General features: G+C 37.9%; 1 protein-coding gene and 2 long non-coding RNA genes across 15 annotated transcripts in view; 2 read left to right on the top strand and 1 right to left on the bottom strand.

The window, feature by feature from the left end:
- The window catches only part of DLG2 (discs large MAGUK scaffold protein 2), a 2044900-nt gene that overhangs the window by 783237 nt on the left and 1246450 nt on the right, over positions 1 to 15213 (top strand). The gene's annotated exons all lie outside the window — the stretch shown is intronic.
- Positions 1 to 15213, bottom strand: part of LOC125965184 (uncharacterized) — a 1042439-nt gene that overhangs the window by 18062 nt on the left and 1009164 nt on the right. The window lies entirely within an intron of this gene.
- LOC125965183 (uncharacterized) lies at positions 9968 to 13919 on the top strand. Its single transcript, XR_007478775.1, has 3 exons — positions 9968 to 10784; positions 13140 to 13187; positions 13573 to 13919. It is a non-coding gene; the product is annotated as an uncharacterized LOC125965183 (long non-coding RNA).

The raw sequence follows: 15213 nt of genomic DNA, 5'->3' as shown, positions 1-15213 counted from the left end.
ATATATATAAAAGAGTTAATGAAAGAGTTAATGACTCACCTAAAATGACCACCATAGACTTAGGAAGCGATTGTTCTTACAGTCTTTTACAAATGTGCCCACTACAGACACAGAAGCAGAAAACCTGCATATACAGATGTAATGAACTATGTAGGAAATTCTTTTGGTGTGCTCTTATTATCAAATTTGTCTACAGTTAGAAACCTTTCTGATCCGTATGAGTGTTCAATGTGGTGGTTTCACTTCTATTACACTGCATTGGGTCTGTGATCACTGTAATGTAGTTGAAAAGGTTTGACCATTTAAGACTTTAAGTATTTTATAGTTATGTCTTACGATGATCACATAGCTCTTTTCTCTGTGGGCATTAATATAAGATAATTGACCTTGGCTTCTGTGATTTGCTTTCAGCTTGGGGACACAGCTCCCATCATGGTCAATTATCTCACAGTAATTCCAACAACAAAAGCAACTATTGCTTAATTAAGCAATTTCCTAATCAACTTCTTGGACTGGAGAATATAGCATGGCACATACTAATATGCCTGCTTTCAGTGGAATTGCTGCCCTACCATGGGTAACTCACACATAGTGTGAAATACTTTTTATATTGAACAATTTAGGCATATTAATACTATGAAGATAATTTCATATTGGAGACACTTTGAGTATGAATTAGGACTTCACTCCTAGCCCCCGGCCTCATGTTCAGTGCAGATAAGACAAATTGCTTTGTCTTTGCCAGTAAAATTCACCTCTCCCTGCTACTTCCCAGGCTTGCTCATCTGAGCTGCTCAGAATTACTGCAAAGTGCATAGTAAGAACTCTACACCCCCATGTGGTGGTAACAATATTCCTGGGAAATCATGTATGATAATAAGGACTTTCTTATTATTTATAAATTTTCTACTCTCTCTAAACATGGCATTTTTAGACCTCACTCAGGTTAGAATGTTTTTATAGATTAGTGAAAATAACTTTTAAAATATTCTGTGTATAAAATTGTTAAAATCTATTTGTAAAGTGTAACTTTTTTTCTTGGTTCAATACAGTCATAACAACTAGAGAAAACAGACTGAACCCGTAAATTAGACAACAGGTGTCAAAAATTTTATTGCATACTTTTTTTTTAACATCTTTATTGGAGTATAATTACTTTGCAATGGTGTGATAGTTTCTGCTTTATAACAAAATGAATCAGCTATACATATACATATATCCCCATATCTCCTCCCTCTTGCGTCTCCCTCCCACCCTACCTATCCCACCCCTCTAGGTGGTCACAAAGCACCGAGCTGATCTCCCTGTGCTATGCAGCTGCTTCCTACTAGCTATCTATTTTACATTTGGTAGTGTATATAAGTCCATGCCACTCTCACTTCGTCCCAGCTTACCCTTCCCCCTCCCTGTGTCCTCAAGTCCATAGCCTACATCTTTATTCTTGTCCTGCCCCTAGGTTCTTGAGAATCTTTTTTTTTTTTTTTTTTTTTTTTTAGATTCCATATACATGTGTTAGCATATGGTATTTGTTTTTCTCTTTCTGACTTACTTCACTCTGTATGACAGACTCTAGGTCCATCCACCTCACTACAAATAACTCAATTTTGTTTCTTTTTATGCCTGAGTAATATTCCATTGTATATATGTGCTACATCTTCTTTACCCATTCATCTGTCGACGGACACTTAGGTTGCTTCCATGGCCTGGCTATTGTAAATAGAGCTGCAGTGAACATTTTGGTACATGCCTCTTTTTGAATTATGGTTTTCTCAGGGTATATGCCCAGTAGTGGGATTGCTGGGTCATACGGTAGTTCTATTTTTAGTTTTTTGAGGAAGCTCCTTACTGTTCTCCATAGTGGCTGTATCAATTTACATTCCCACAACAGTGCAAGAGGGTTCCCTTTTCTCCACACCCTCTCCAGCATTTATTGTTTCTAGATTTTTTGATGATGGCCATTCTGACTGGTGTGAGATGATACCTCACTGTAGTTTTGATTTGCATTTCTCTAATGATTAGTGATGTTGAGCATCCTTTCATGTGTTTGTTAGCAATCTGTATGTCTTCTTTGGAGAAATGTCTATTTAGGTCTTCTGCCCATTTTTGGCTTGGGTTGTTTGTTTTTTTGATATTGAGCTGCATGAGCTTCCATACTTCTTATAATAGTCCATTATACCTTCTTGGAGGTGGTGGAAAAAATGTTGGACTGTGATCAGAATTGATGGTTTCTAGATCTAGGCCTCCCCCTTGCCAGTTCTGTGGCTTTGGGTATCGTTCTTAGCCTCTGTATCCTTATCTGCAAAACAAGAGTATGATTCCTGCCTCATTTGTAATTTTATAAAGTTTCAAGTATAAAGTAATGTTTTATTAAACTATGCTTTAAACTCTCATAATTATAATATGTAATTTCTAGCTAAAATTTTTAAGTTGTAAAACTAGCTAATTAAAAATTTCAGAGGCTCTGTACACTGTATTTTGAAACACGATCTTAAAAATTATTTTCTTTAAATATTAGGAATCTTAAAAGCTAAAATGAATTCATACACCTATGAATCTATATTTATAGTGAATGTTGTAAACAGTGGCAAGAGGGAGAATGATGGCTGAACTAGTTGTGTTTCTCTTCCAGAATAACTACAGCTATCTTTTATGTTTCTATGTATTGGTTCTTAGTCTCTTTTCCAACTTTGTGCAACTTTGTAAAATTTCATATTCTCCCCTCAATATAGGGTAAAACCTGTTTTTCTGTCAAAAGTAGTACACTCACCTTATCAAACTATCTGATGTGGTATTGACTGACTTTCTATTTTATGCCCAATTTATCCTATGGAGGTACTTTGAGTTCAGACAAATGAGTGAAAGAGCTTTCTAAAAAGCACAATATAAATGGAAAGTATTATTATTATCCAATGTTCAGCTGTACACTGGCTCTGGGATATTATTTATTACTGTTACTGATTTAAAACAGAAAGGAAAATGAAAATATAACCAAAGGTAGAAAACAGGTGAGTAGGAATAGGACAGAGAACCTGGGACAGGAAGAAACTATCACTTGAGTGTTTCCTGGAAATCACTGGATTTAACACTTTGTGGTTCAGTTTGAGAGGTGAAATTGAGAAGGGGGAAAAGAACAAATGAAGATAAAGAGTCTAAAAGCATCTTTCCTCTGGATCTGGGATATTGAAAGAAGATCGGAAATAAAGTGTATTGTAAAATACTTTATTTATTTATTTATGGCTATGTTGGGTCTTTGCTGCTGTGCGCGGGCTTTCTCTAGTTGCAGATAGCGGGGGCTACTCTTTGTACCTGTGCGCGGGCTTCTCATTGCGGTGGCTTCTCTTGTTGCGGAGCATGGGCCCTAGGTACACAGGCTTCAGTAGTTGTGGTGCGCAGGCTTCAGTAGTTGCAGTGTGCGGGCTTAGTAGGTGTGACTTGCAGGCTCTAGAGAGCAGGCTCAGTAGTTGTGGCACACGGGCTTAGTTGCTCTGCGGCATGTGGTATCTTCCTGGACCAGGGCTCGAATCCGTGTCCCCTGCATTGGCAGGCGGATTCTTAACCACTGCACCACCAGGGAAATTCCAAGTATTGTAAAATATTTAACCATTGCCTTGATGCTCTTTAACAGACTTTGAAGAACAGTAGCGGAGACTTAGGGGATGTTTCTGAGTGCTTTGCATAACTTTGGATGGAGAAAGATCACTACAGCCATCATAAGAAAGCCCGGGGACTGGGTAAAATCTGGATCTAGATATTTATTAGCAGCCTTGCCAGAAACTCTGAGAAAAGCAAGTAAATACCGGTAAATGCCTGTCCAACAATCACCATGAAACGGCTGTGATTTCTAGGCCTCCACCTTACAGGAGAGTTTGGAAATAAGGGCATAGAGGATTGATTTGCAAGATGTTGTGCCAGGATTATTTCTTTTATATGTCTCTCTTTGTTTCAATCTCCTTTATCATCTTCCGGTTGATTCTGTAGAGAAGTTATAGGGCCAAGTTCATTTTGGATTTAGAAAACTCCATTTGATAGCGCCATCTTCAGTTTTCCTCTCAATGAACAAAATGGAACTGCCCTGAGTCCCCATGAGGTCTGTCAAAAACAAGGCTGCGAAACGATCATAATGTGAGGAAACCACACAGCTCAGACCTGAGAATTTAGATAGTTTTTTTATTGATTCAACCCCTTTTATTGTGGGATGGCCATGCCTCTGGGACTTTGCTGGGTTGTTGGAGAGCAAAAATTTTTGACCAAAGCGATGACAGTTCTCTCCTTCTCATGGAACTTTCACAGTAGTAGGTGAGATAGATAGCTAAATAATCATATTATAACTATATTATTTAATATATAACACACACTTATAGATCTATATTTACAGTGAATATACAGTTGAGGGAAACATTTTATACATGAGATAAAACATAATATAACTAACTATATAATGGCATATTAATAGAAGTAATATAAATAAAAGAAAGAAAATGTTTTAGAAGATATGAGAGTGTATGTTGAGAATAACCCAGGGTCACATGCACGTATTTTATGACCCTGGATGGGATTATTAGGCCACAATGACAGAGACATTTCTGAAAGTGGTACACAACTTACTTCTTGCATGGATTTATTCAGTAAATAGCTTTTTGACCACCTATTACGTTCCAAGTAATGTGCTGGATAATGACAATGATTGTAGTTTGGATAGGATGCTGTTTGCTCTTTGAATCTCTCATAGAAGAGAAAGTGAGAAGTATGATGGGGAAAGACCCCACTTATTTGTGGCCTCTTCACCTGAGTGACCTGAGGTCTGGAAATTAATCAGTTGTGTCTAGTGTCTTGGATGTAGTTTCTTCCTTTTTTTATATTCCCACCAAACTTTGAATGTAGCTCTGTTTGTTTACTGGATGTTCTGTAATACATCTTTCACTAGCGAGAAGCTCGCAAATATTCATGAATGTACTATGATGTACTAGGAACTAAGGCAGGAATTGGAGACAGAAAAATAAATGAGCAATTAGCACATTCTCTTTATTCACGAGGCTCAGAATATTATAGAGGAAACATCCATATAGGTGCCTAATTGCCATACCAAGTGGGATGATAGAGGTATATATTGGATGAAGAGGTAGAACAGAGAAAATGAGCATTTCTTCCTCATGGGAGAGATGGAGGAAAGAGAAAAGTATAGAAAAACTTTGTAGAGGAGCTATGAAAGCTTAGATGGAAGAATTATTTAGAGAAAGAAAGGACTTCTATGCAGAAGGAACAGCATGAACAAAGATACAGAAGTATAGAACAAGTAATTGGATTTAGCTAGAGTAGGACATAAGTAAAAAAAAAAAAAAAAATCCAACCATGGGAATCTGAAACATCCCAGGTTAGGGAGTGAGTAGAGAAAAAAAGAATAGTGGAGGCAAATGCAGAGGCAGTGGGAAGTAGAAGACTCCCCCCGGCACCCCAAAGGAAAACTTACCAGAAAGGCTTACAGAGAGTTGGTCTAGGAAGGCGGCATGGCTCTGCTTCTGGGGTCCTGGGCATGGGTGAGTGTAAGACACATCTAAGGCAGCCTGAGGGCACCCAGAGCAAAAATCACTGTTTCTCCTGTGTTGGTTCCTTGGTCTCATTAGTGAATATCCCAGTGCTCAGCCACTCTAATTGGTTTGGGTTCCTAGTTAAGAGAGCTGGATTTTTTAAACATTTCTTCCCCACCAAGGCCATTACTCTTCAAAAGCCAGAGCAGTGCCAAGACTTACTTCAGAGAATTTTCCCGATGCTCTGAGTCCTAATTAAGGGAAAGTCTGAACAAAGAGGAGAGCTTTGCCTGTCTCTCTGAACATAGGGAGGTGGTGTCCCAGAGAGATTTATAATGCTGGTTAATTCGGTGGCTGCAGTGGTTCTTTGGAGGATTTTCTGCAGCTCTACTTTATTGCTGCTGCAATGGAACTATTTGGTTGAGGCAGCCCAGATCAAGGGGAAGAATGCTTCAGGGAAGATTTTCTCTAGCTCAGTGGGGCTTCATTCAGATCCCACATGAAGAGAGACAGACAATGGAGTTGATGTTTTATTTGGGAAGCCAGTGTTTTTGTGACTAGAAGGAAGACAGTACAGAGTAAGGGAGCTCAGTCCTCTACCTTAGAAGGTGGTCATAAAATCACCAATCATCCTGTAATTTCTAGTATAACTTTCTAGCTGTATTTAATTAGTAACTTTATGGAATGTCCCCGTTTGGAATTAAGAATTTTGTGGCTTTAATTTTCCACTTTTACATACGATAAATCCAAATGGGGAGCTCCATATATCCATATATGCCAGTGGTACATGGTATTTCAGTATTTCCTATGTGTTGGGAATAAACCAGATATCATCTCCTTTTTCTTTCCTTTTTTTTTTTCTTTTGAATACTCAGTGTGAAGCTGATCTTATTAATCTCATTTTTCAGGTACAGAATTGAGGATTTAGAATCATTACAGATTCTATTACTTATTCTACTGATAATGGAGCTGGGATAAGAAGCCAGGTTCTTGTAAGAATGATAAGGTTAAGTAAAATTTGAATTGTAAGTTCAGAATGAGTCATGATGTATTTTAAAAAAGAGTATTTCTTAGTTTTGTCCACTCCAAAGGGCCAGAGGCAATAACAGCTGAGTAGCTGTGAACACCACTAGTGGCTTGAGTGTGGTTTCTAAATATCGTTTCCCAGTGAAAAGAGCCAAGGCTTCTTGAAAAAATATAACTTTTCAAGAATAAAGCTAGTTCTAGGTCTGAAGTAGGAAAAATACAACGTAAACCTGGAATATTTTATGTCAAAAGCAAATAAGCTCTCTATCAAGATATGTAGTGTCACATTAAAAGGAGTCAGAAGCCAAAATGAGGCAAGCTGAGCATCGATAAGGATAAAATTACAATGAAGGGCTTCCCCGGTGGCACAGTGGTTGAAAGTCCGCCTGCCGATGCAGGGGACGCGGGTTCGTGCCCCGGTCCGGGAGGATCCCACGTGCCGCGGAGCGGCTGGGCCTGTGGGCCATGGCCGCTGAGCCTGCGCGTCCGGAGCCTGTGCTCCACGGCGGGAGAGGCCACGACAGTGAGAGGCCCGCGTACCAAAAAACAAAAACAAAAACAAACAAAATTACAATGAATTAAAACACACCAAATATGTTTAAATTCATGACTTCAGAGTGATAATTATTTAAAAATCACCTCCTTGCCAGCTGTGTAGGAAGTTAGGAAATCTATTCATTATTTTGAAAACTGGTAAATAAAAGGAAAGATTCAAACAGTTTCCTATAGGTTTTGTACAAACTGAAATTTAAGAAAAGCAAATGTTTGAAAGGAAATGTCTCTTTATAGCAGTTTCTACTTAGTAAATTAGGAAGGAGTGATAGAATGTCACCATTTTAAATGAATAGATCTAGAATATATTTGTCGTGGCTGCAACAAAAGAGAGACGTCAGGCATCATGGGATTTCTGACGGCAATACATCTCACCATTTATGAAGTGGTCTTGCCCTAAATATAGAGCTGAGTGTGACCGAGTCTCTAGATTTAATTCTCATTTCATAGGAGTTACAGGAGACACAATACAATCAAGAAAATCCAGACTGTAGACAGCTTTACAGGACAAAAAATCTGGTTTTGTTTTGGTTTGTTCTTTTAACAAATAAATGTGTGTGCATGTGTGTGCGTGTGTACGAATGGGGGTGAGGGTATGTCTGTGGGATCCTGCAGATTAAAAGAGACTTAAGAGACACACAAAGCATGTATGGATTTGTTTTGAATCCTAATTTGGATAAACTTTTACAAAAAATTAGACAATCAGGAAAATTTAAATCCTATTAGCTGTTTGATGATAATTAAAGAATTTTTGTTGGTACTGGAGTTATGTTAAAAAGAAAGAGTTGTTATATTTAAATCTTCTGACTAAAATATTTACAGATGAAGTGAACTGATGCCTGATTTTGCTTCAAAATAATATAAGGGAGTGGTTAGGAGTGTAGGTTAAGTTACTTTTGTTATGGGTTAATCACTATTGAAGCTGGATGAGGATATATATGGTGGTAGATACTACTATGCTCTCTTCTTTTAATATATTTAAATTTTTCCTTAACAAAAAGTAAAATAGAGAAAGCGAGATAGAGAAAGGGAGGGAAAAAGGAAAAAAGGAAGAAGGGGAAGACAAAAGAAAGGAAGAAAGAAGGAAAGAGAACTTAGGTATTTCTGACTCCATAATCAGTGTTCTTATTTTCTATGCTCCATAATATTTAATATGTAATTTATTAAGGGTTATCAGGATACATAAGAATTATAAGAGTATGGTAGAAAACTCCATTTGATGCCCACCCCTCTTAGCCATAGCTTGTGTCTAAAGATTGTACAGAATAGGGGCTTAATACATGTTTATTGAATTAAATCATGTCTGAGTATGTGAAACATACAGAAACAACTAATTATTTGAAATGTTGAATATGTAACTTTGAAATAGAAATCAGGTATCAATTCTGGCCCTAGGTCAGCTGCCTTAGAGCTGAGGAGTTTTAGGCTGGTCACTTTGTTTCTCTGAGAATGAATAGTAGTTATTTAGTGGGCTTTTGAGAGGCTCCAGTGAAATAACATATATAAAAGCCAATTAAACTATAGTATTATATCGGCATAAGACACTCTTGTTGATTAGTACAGAATTTAGGTGTCATCAGAACTCAAAGAAAATCCTTCTCATAAGTTCAGGAATAGGAAGGTTTCATGAATGAAGGAGTGCATAAGTTGAACCTTGGAGAATAGAAACTGTTTACTTTGACAGAAAGAACACTGCAGAAGAAGAGCACGGTGGGAGCAAGGATTCAGAGTGGAATGAATAGAGCATTTACAGGGCACAGAGTCGTGGAGACGGAGAATATCAGAGCTGGAAGGGATCTTGGAAATAGTCTAGCTCTGGGACGAAGTGAGGGAGTGGCATGGACATATATACACTACCAAATATAAAATAGATAGCTAGTGGGAAGCAGCCACATGGCACAGGGAGATCAGCTCCGTGCCTTGTGACCACTAGAGGGGTGGGATGGGGGGGTGGGAGGGAGATGCACGAGGGAGGGGATATGGGGATATATGTATATGTATAACTGATTCACTTTGTTATACAGCAGAAACTAACATGCCATGGTAACACAATTATACTCCAATAAAGATGCTAAAAAAAAGAAAGAAAGAAAGAAAGAAAGAAAGAATTGAGAACGCTAAGGCCCTGATAGAATAAGTGCTTTGCCCACGCTGGAAACAGCTAGTAAGTGGCTGAGCCAAGGACTCCAATCATCACTGTTTTTCCTCCTGTGAAAACTTCCTCTTAGTGGTAAGATATAGCTGACTAGAACTGGGGAGGTGAGATTGATTAAGCAAGGTAAGACAAATTGATTTAAAACAGAAAGACTCTGACCATTAGGTTTTAAATGTGATCCCTTCTGGGATTGAGAAGTTTAGTATAGTTTTAAGCAGGAGAATTATCGGAAGAAGTGGTGGCTTGAGAAGTGTGTACTTCGTGCATAGGAAGGAGTAAGGGTTGAAATAGCAAGATAACATGGAATGCTATTGCAGCTCCTCATATGAGAGCACGAGGACTGCCCCAGAGGTATGCTGATGCTGGTTGGATGGAGAAAAGGGGCGCACTCTTTTTTTTTTTTTTTTGCGGGCCTCTCACCGTTGTGGCCTCTCCCGTTGCGGAGCACAGGCTCCGGACGCGCAGGCTCAGCGGCCATGGCTCACGGGCTCAGCCTCTCCGCGGCATGTGGGATCCTCCCGGACCCGGGCACGAACCCGTGTCCCCTGCATCGGCAGGCAGACTCTCAACCACTGCGCCACCGGGGAAGCCCAGGGGCGCACTCTTAAAGGGACAATTAGATACTCTTGATGACAGATCTAAAATAACTTTATAGGACCACATAGGACTATAAGTAGATTAATATATTACAGAACTTGGTATAGAAGATGCAGTTTTAAAACTACATAGCCATCTCTATTTCATCCCCCATTTAATAGTCATTCAGCAAACACAGTGAGAAGCCTGAAATTCAGAGAGAAGAGTTAATTTATCCAAGGTCACATGGATGATAAACAATTGAGTCAAAAGTCAAGTCTGGTGCCATTTCCACCACTAGGATTTCTTAACCTGGCATCTATGGATCTCCAGAGAGTTGATCACTGAGCCTCAATTGTTATCTAAATGCTGTGGAGATATGTGAAAATTTGTAAATTTATTTGTCTGGGGGGCAGGTGGGGCTGGGCTAGTAGAAGTGAGTGTCGTAACTTTTAACAGGTCCTCAAAGTGATCTTAGCCAAAAGGTTAAGAACTTAAATGTTTATGTATTTAAAACGATATCATTTGGGATAAATATTAAACCAAGTTATATTTCTTTTCTCTCGAAACTTTTTCTCTCTCCCTCCTAACCCTCCTGAATTTTGTATCTGGGGGTGGGAGAAAGTTTACCTGTCCTCATGGTGACAAGAGTAAGCAACAGGACCTCATGTGCGTGTCTGTGATCTCCGGCACTTTGCTGGTATCCATGGAAGTATTCCTTGTCTTGCTTTCTAAGAATCCTGCTGATATCCACAGCCATAGACTGTGGCTGGTGACATTCCCAGAATCTTCTTTTGGCATGAATGGAGCTTGATGGATTGGCTCCATGTTGACGCCAGCTGGTACTTCAGATCTGTCCCTTGTATCCTAGGTCTCTCTTGCATCCAGCCTATGGCTTAGACCCTCCCTTCTGTCACCTCTGCTCTGTGATCACCATTGAAGCTCTAAGGGTAAGCTTGAAGGCTCTCAGCTGTGAAATGTTGTCCAACACTAAGGGAATAGAGATACCTGGTTTGCTTCCGTATCACTTAGCTGCAAAGAATGACTCTCGAATGAGATCTCCAACCCACTCTTTACCTAAATACGACTTGAAATCATTTTTGTATCAACTGTAGTTACCCCTGTTGGTACAGAGCCTCAGTCTCCACATCTGTAAAATAGGGACAATATCTCATAAGCATGTGGTAATAAAGATTAAGTAGGATAGTGTTTATAAACATCTAGAATAAGTCTTGGTATTTAAAGGACTGTTGCTTTTATTGTTCTCCTCCTCCCCTTCTTCTTCTTGTTTCCTTCTCCTCCTTCTCCTTCTTCTTCTTCAGCAGCGGCCTCACAGATTAAGTCTTTTTCCTCTTAATATTCCTAATACCTATCACAAAGCTTGGGGCATAAGAGGAACTTAGTAAATATTTGATTAATGAATGAAATGAATTCAGAGAAGTGTCCTGTATGTTGCCAAAATAACAGCAACAAAAAAACAAACCAAAAAAAAGACCCTTAACTAACTTCTCAGTTTCTCTATAGCTGTTTTAGAAAATGTATCAGTATGGTATCTTAAAACTTATAAATATCTGTATTTCAAAGGATGTTCTTGAAAAGTATATACTGTTTAAAGAAACTAGTTCCAGTTTCTGAATGATGTTTGCTACAAGGTATCTGCTTGCCATATTCCACTGATTTATGTTCAAAAGACACCTTGTTTTGTACTTTTTTATGCTGTGTTCCATCCACATTTGGTAGTTCCAAACTTAGATTGAAATGATTTAGAAAGCACACACATTAGGTTATGATGAGCTCTAACTTGGCAGTCAATGAAGTGTTGTCTTTTTTTTTTTTTTTTTTTTTTACAATCATGGAGTAAAGTACTTAACAATTTATAGCCTGACTCTATTCTTGTATTATACAACAATTTCCTTCTTTTTAGCTGCATGGCAGTTCCAAACAATTGAGCAGTTGCCATCTAGTGGGCAAAAACTGTAATGGCATAAAGGAAGCTGACGCCTTGATCTTTGAAATGCGAACAGCATTGCATATACCTGGAAGAGGGAACTTACTAAATCCATTCACAATTTTTACAGCAGTGATATCTAAATTTAGACACTGGAGCTATAGAGAAATATCTAAAAGTTTGAAATGTTTTTGGGTAAAATGAAAAAGAAAATTAAACCAAAGGCCGCTTCATACCTATTAGAACAACTCAAAACAACAACACTAACAAATGACAATATGAAATGTTGAGGAGGAGATGAAGTAATCAGAATGCATACACACTGCTGATGGGAATGCAAGAGAGTACAGCAGCTCTGGAAAACAGTTTGGCAGTCTTATAATGTTAAACAGAAACTTACCATATCGCCCAGCAATTCCATTCTTAGGCATTTATCCAAAAGAAATGAAAAATATATCTTCACACAGACATCTGTACACAAATGTTTATATAGCTTTATTCATAATTATCAAAAAACTGGAAACAACCTAAATTCCATCAACTAAATAATGGATACACAAACTGTGCTACATCCACATAATGGAATACTTCTCTGCAATATAAATGAGTAAACTATTGATACACATGACAACATGGATGGATCACAAATGCCTTTTGCTAACTAAAAGAAGTCAGACTCAAAAGACTCAAAATCATACATATTATATAGTTCCATTATGATGGCTTTATGGAAAACAGAAAACTATAGGGACAGAAATCATATCAGTGGTTGCCAAGGGGGTTGAGAGAGGGGATGGATTACTAAGTGATATGAGAGAACTATTAGAATGAGGAAAATTTTCTCTATCTTGATTGATTATAGCAGTGGTTACACGACTTTAAAAGTTTATCGAAAGTCATAGAACTAACTGTACACCTAATAAGATGTACCTCAATAAAAAAGGGGGATCAAATACTTTAAAACAGCAGATTAAATAATCAGGCAGATTTGGTCATCATTCACTGAAAAAATGAGAAGGGCTATCAGTTATCAGATGCTAATTGCGTCATGAGCCAGCAGTGAGAAATTGAGACAAACAGATGAAAAAGAATTCTTCACATATACCCTGCAGAAATTTTAAACTGACTCATCCTATTTGCAATAATTCTATGTAGAGTTTTTTCCCCAAAAGTTCTATTTGTTTATAATCTGTCCTAGGGTTTATAGATGTGTTGAATTTTTGGCTCTAGGATGCTTTGACTTTCTTTGTAACGATGAATCTATCTAGCACTGCTTTGCATAGACATGCACTATTGAATAACATTTTGATTATACTTTTTAATTTACCGAGCATTTCTACTCTTGTTTACTACACAGCATGGTTAGGAAGTTATTACCATTTCAAAGACCTCTACTGTCAAACAGGTTAGTCTATTTCAAAATCTCCATTACTTTTAATTCTGAAGTGACATTATACAAGTAACCAAACATACATATTTAAAAAAAAATAAAATTTACTACTGCTTTCACATTTAGTGGGCAATGTGGAGTTAAATTGTTTCATTATGGGGTTAGCGTTGTTTTAAAAATACCCCAAAATAAGCATAAACACAGCAAATAAGTATAAGCTATGGAATAATGTGATGACTCAGACTAAAATTGCCACAAGTGAGCAATAGTGACATCTTGAGGTCGGGTGGGAATGGTCTGTGTATGTGCTTTTCCTTTGTGCATAACTTTATTCGTATTTATAAATATATAAACATTGAAAGTTGTTAGGCTCATAAGTATCCACATCCTCATTTCACAGATGAAATAAAGAAGGATTGAAAAGGTGGGCTAATTGGTCTAGGATAACATTGCTGAGAAGTGGCAGGACCTGAGCCTCAAAATAAGTCCTACTTCTCACTGTGCTCGTTCCATCACTCCAGCTCCCTCTTCTTGATGCTGGTACAGGTCTGCTCTGCACTGGGCTGCTCCTGATAATACATGTAGGAGATTGCCTGTCATAGAAGAACCAGGGTTTTAGGGGAAGGCCAAAAGGAGACAAACTCATAAATACCTCCCGTAGGTCAACTGAGTAAAGTCTGTCTTCAGGTCCTGGAGTCCCATCATGTGGAATATAAGCTGTCTACTCTGGGGACCAGGGTACAACTATTATACAAACAACACTCTTAGTTTCTCCAAACATTCCTTTTCAGGTCTACCTTTTCTGTATAGGCAGTCTCTATTGAGTGTTTTATTCACCTCAGGTTTTCCAGTGGGATCAATCATTCTTTCACATAGCTTAATAATAATAAAAAAAAAAAAGTGGGCAAGAAAGCATTCTGGACTAGGCAAAAATCTCATCAATCTGGATTTCAGTTTTAAGATGGAAAGTGAGGACTTTATCACCTCTACCCAGGGCCCTTTGTGAGTCCCTGTTTTCAAAATCACATTTTGAGTATTTACTGTGTGACAAGCATCTTCTTTCATTTAAATCCATACAGCAATCCTAATTGCTTTGTGTAGCTCCAATGTATAGATGAGGAAACTAGAGGTATAAATATGTTAGGTAATATGTTCCAAGCCATAGAGCTAGTGAGTCATAGAATAACTGTCTTTTGGTCTGTCTGACTCCTAAGCCTTTTACCCTACCTAGTATGAATTCTTAAAAGCTAATAATTTCCCTTTCTCTTAAAAAATATACTTTTCTGACTACCATAATTCCAGTATTCCAACATAAAGATACATTGAATTTGCATATGCAAAACCATTAATCTCTAATTTAGCATCTACTATATACCAGGCATTGTGCTAAATATAATATTATCATATTTAAAACTCACACATGTTCTGAGGGGTAGGTACTGTCACCCCCATTTTAAAGATCATGAAACTGAGACTGAAAATTATTTATTGATGTTCCCAAGATTACCTACTCAACCAGGAAATGGTGGACCTAAGATTCAAATCCAGGTCTATTGGATCCCAAATCCCATGTTTTACACAGTGAGAAACACATGGTCTTTGGTGTTCAACAGGTCTACTTTTGAGTCACAGTTGTCCCCAAAAGTCAACCACCATTACTTTTTGTTCACCTTTGTTCCATCATTATTTATGAAGATATGCCTCTCATGCTAAATTATAAGCATCTTGAGGGCATGAATTATTTAACTTTCTATTCTTCCTCTTTCCCCTCTCCACTAATTACCCTAAACAACAGAGTATCTACTTTGCGGAGATTTAATAAAGTGATTTATTGATTGAATAGAATAAAAGTATTGAAATATTAAATGATTTGAAACTGGATAGGAGTTAGCTCTGATCTAGTATGTTAGTTAATTCCTCCATCCATCTCTTCATTTAATGATTACTTACTGCTGACTTGCTATGCTGATTTTCAACTGGTACACAGCAATGTGGTGACTGTGCTAACTCTTTTGAGTATCACTCCTGGCTGAGTTCCTGG

This window comes from Orcinus orca, chromosome 8, assembly GCF_937001465.1.
Source record: "Orcinus orca chromosome 8, mOrcOrc1.1, whole genome shotgun sequence".
In the NCBI taxonomy this organism is placed as follows: Eukaryota; Metazoa; Chordata; class Mammalia; order Artiodactyla; family Delphinidae; genus Orcinus; species Orcinus orca.
Note: the sequence above shows the minus strand (reverse complement) of the source record. Positions and strands in the feature narration are given on the sequence as shown.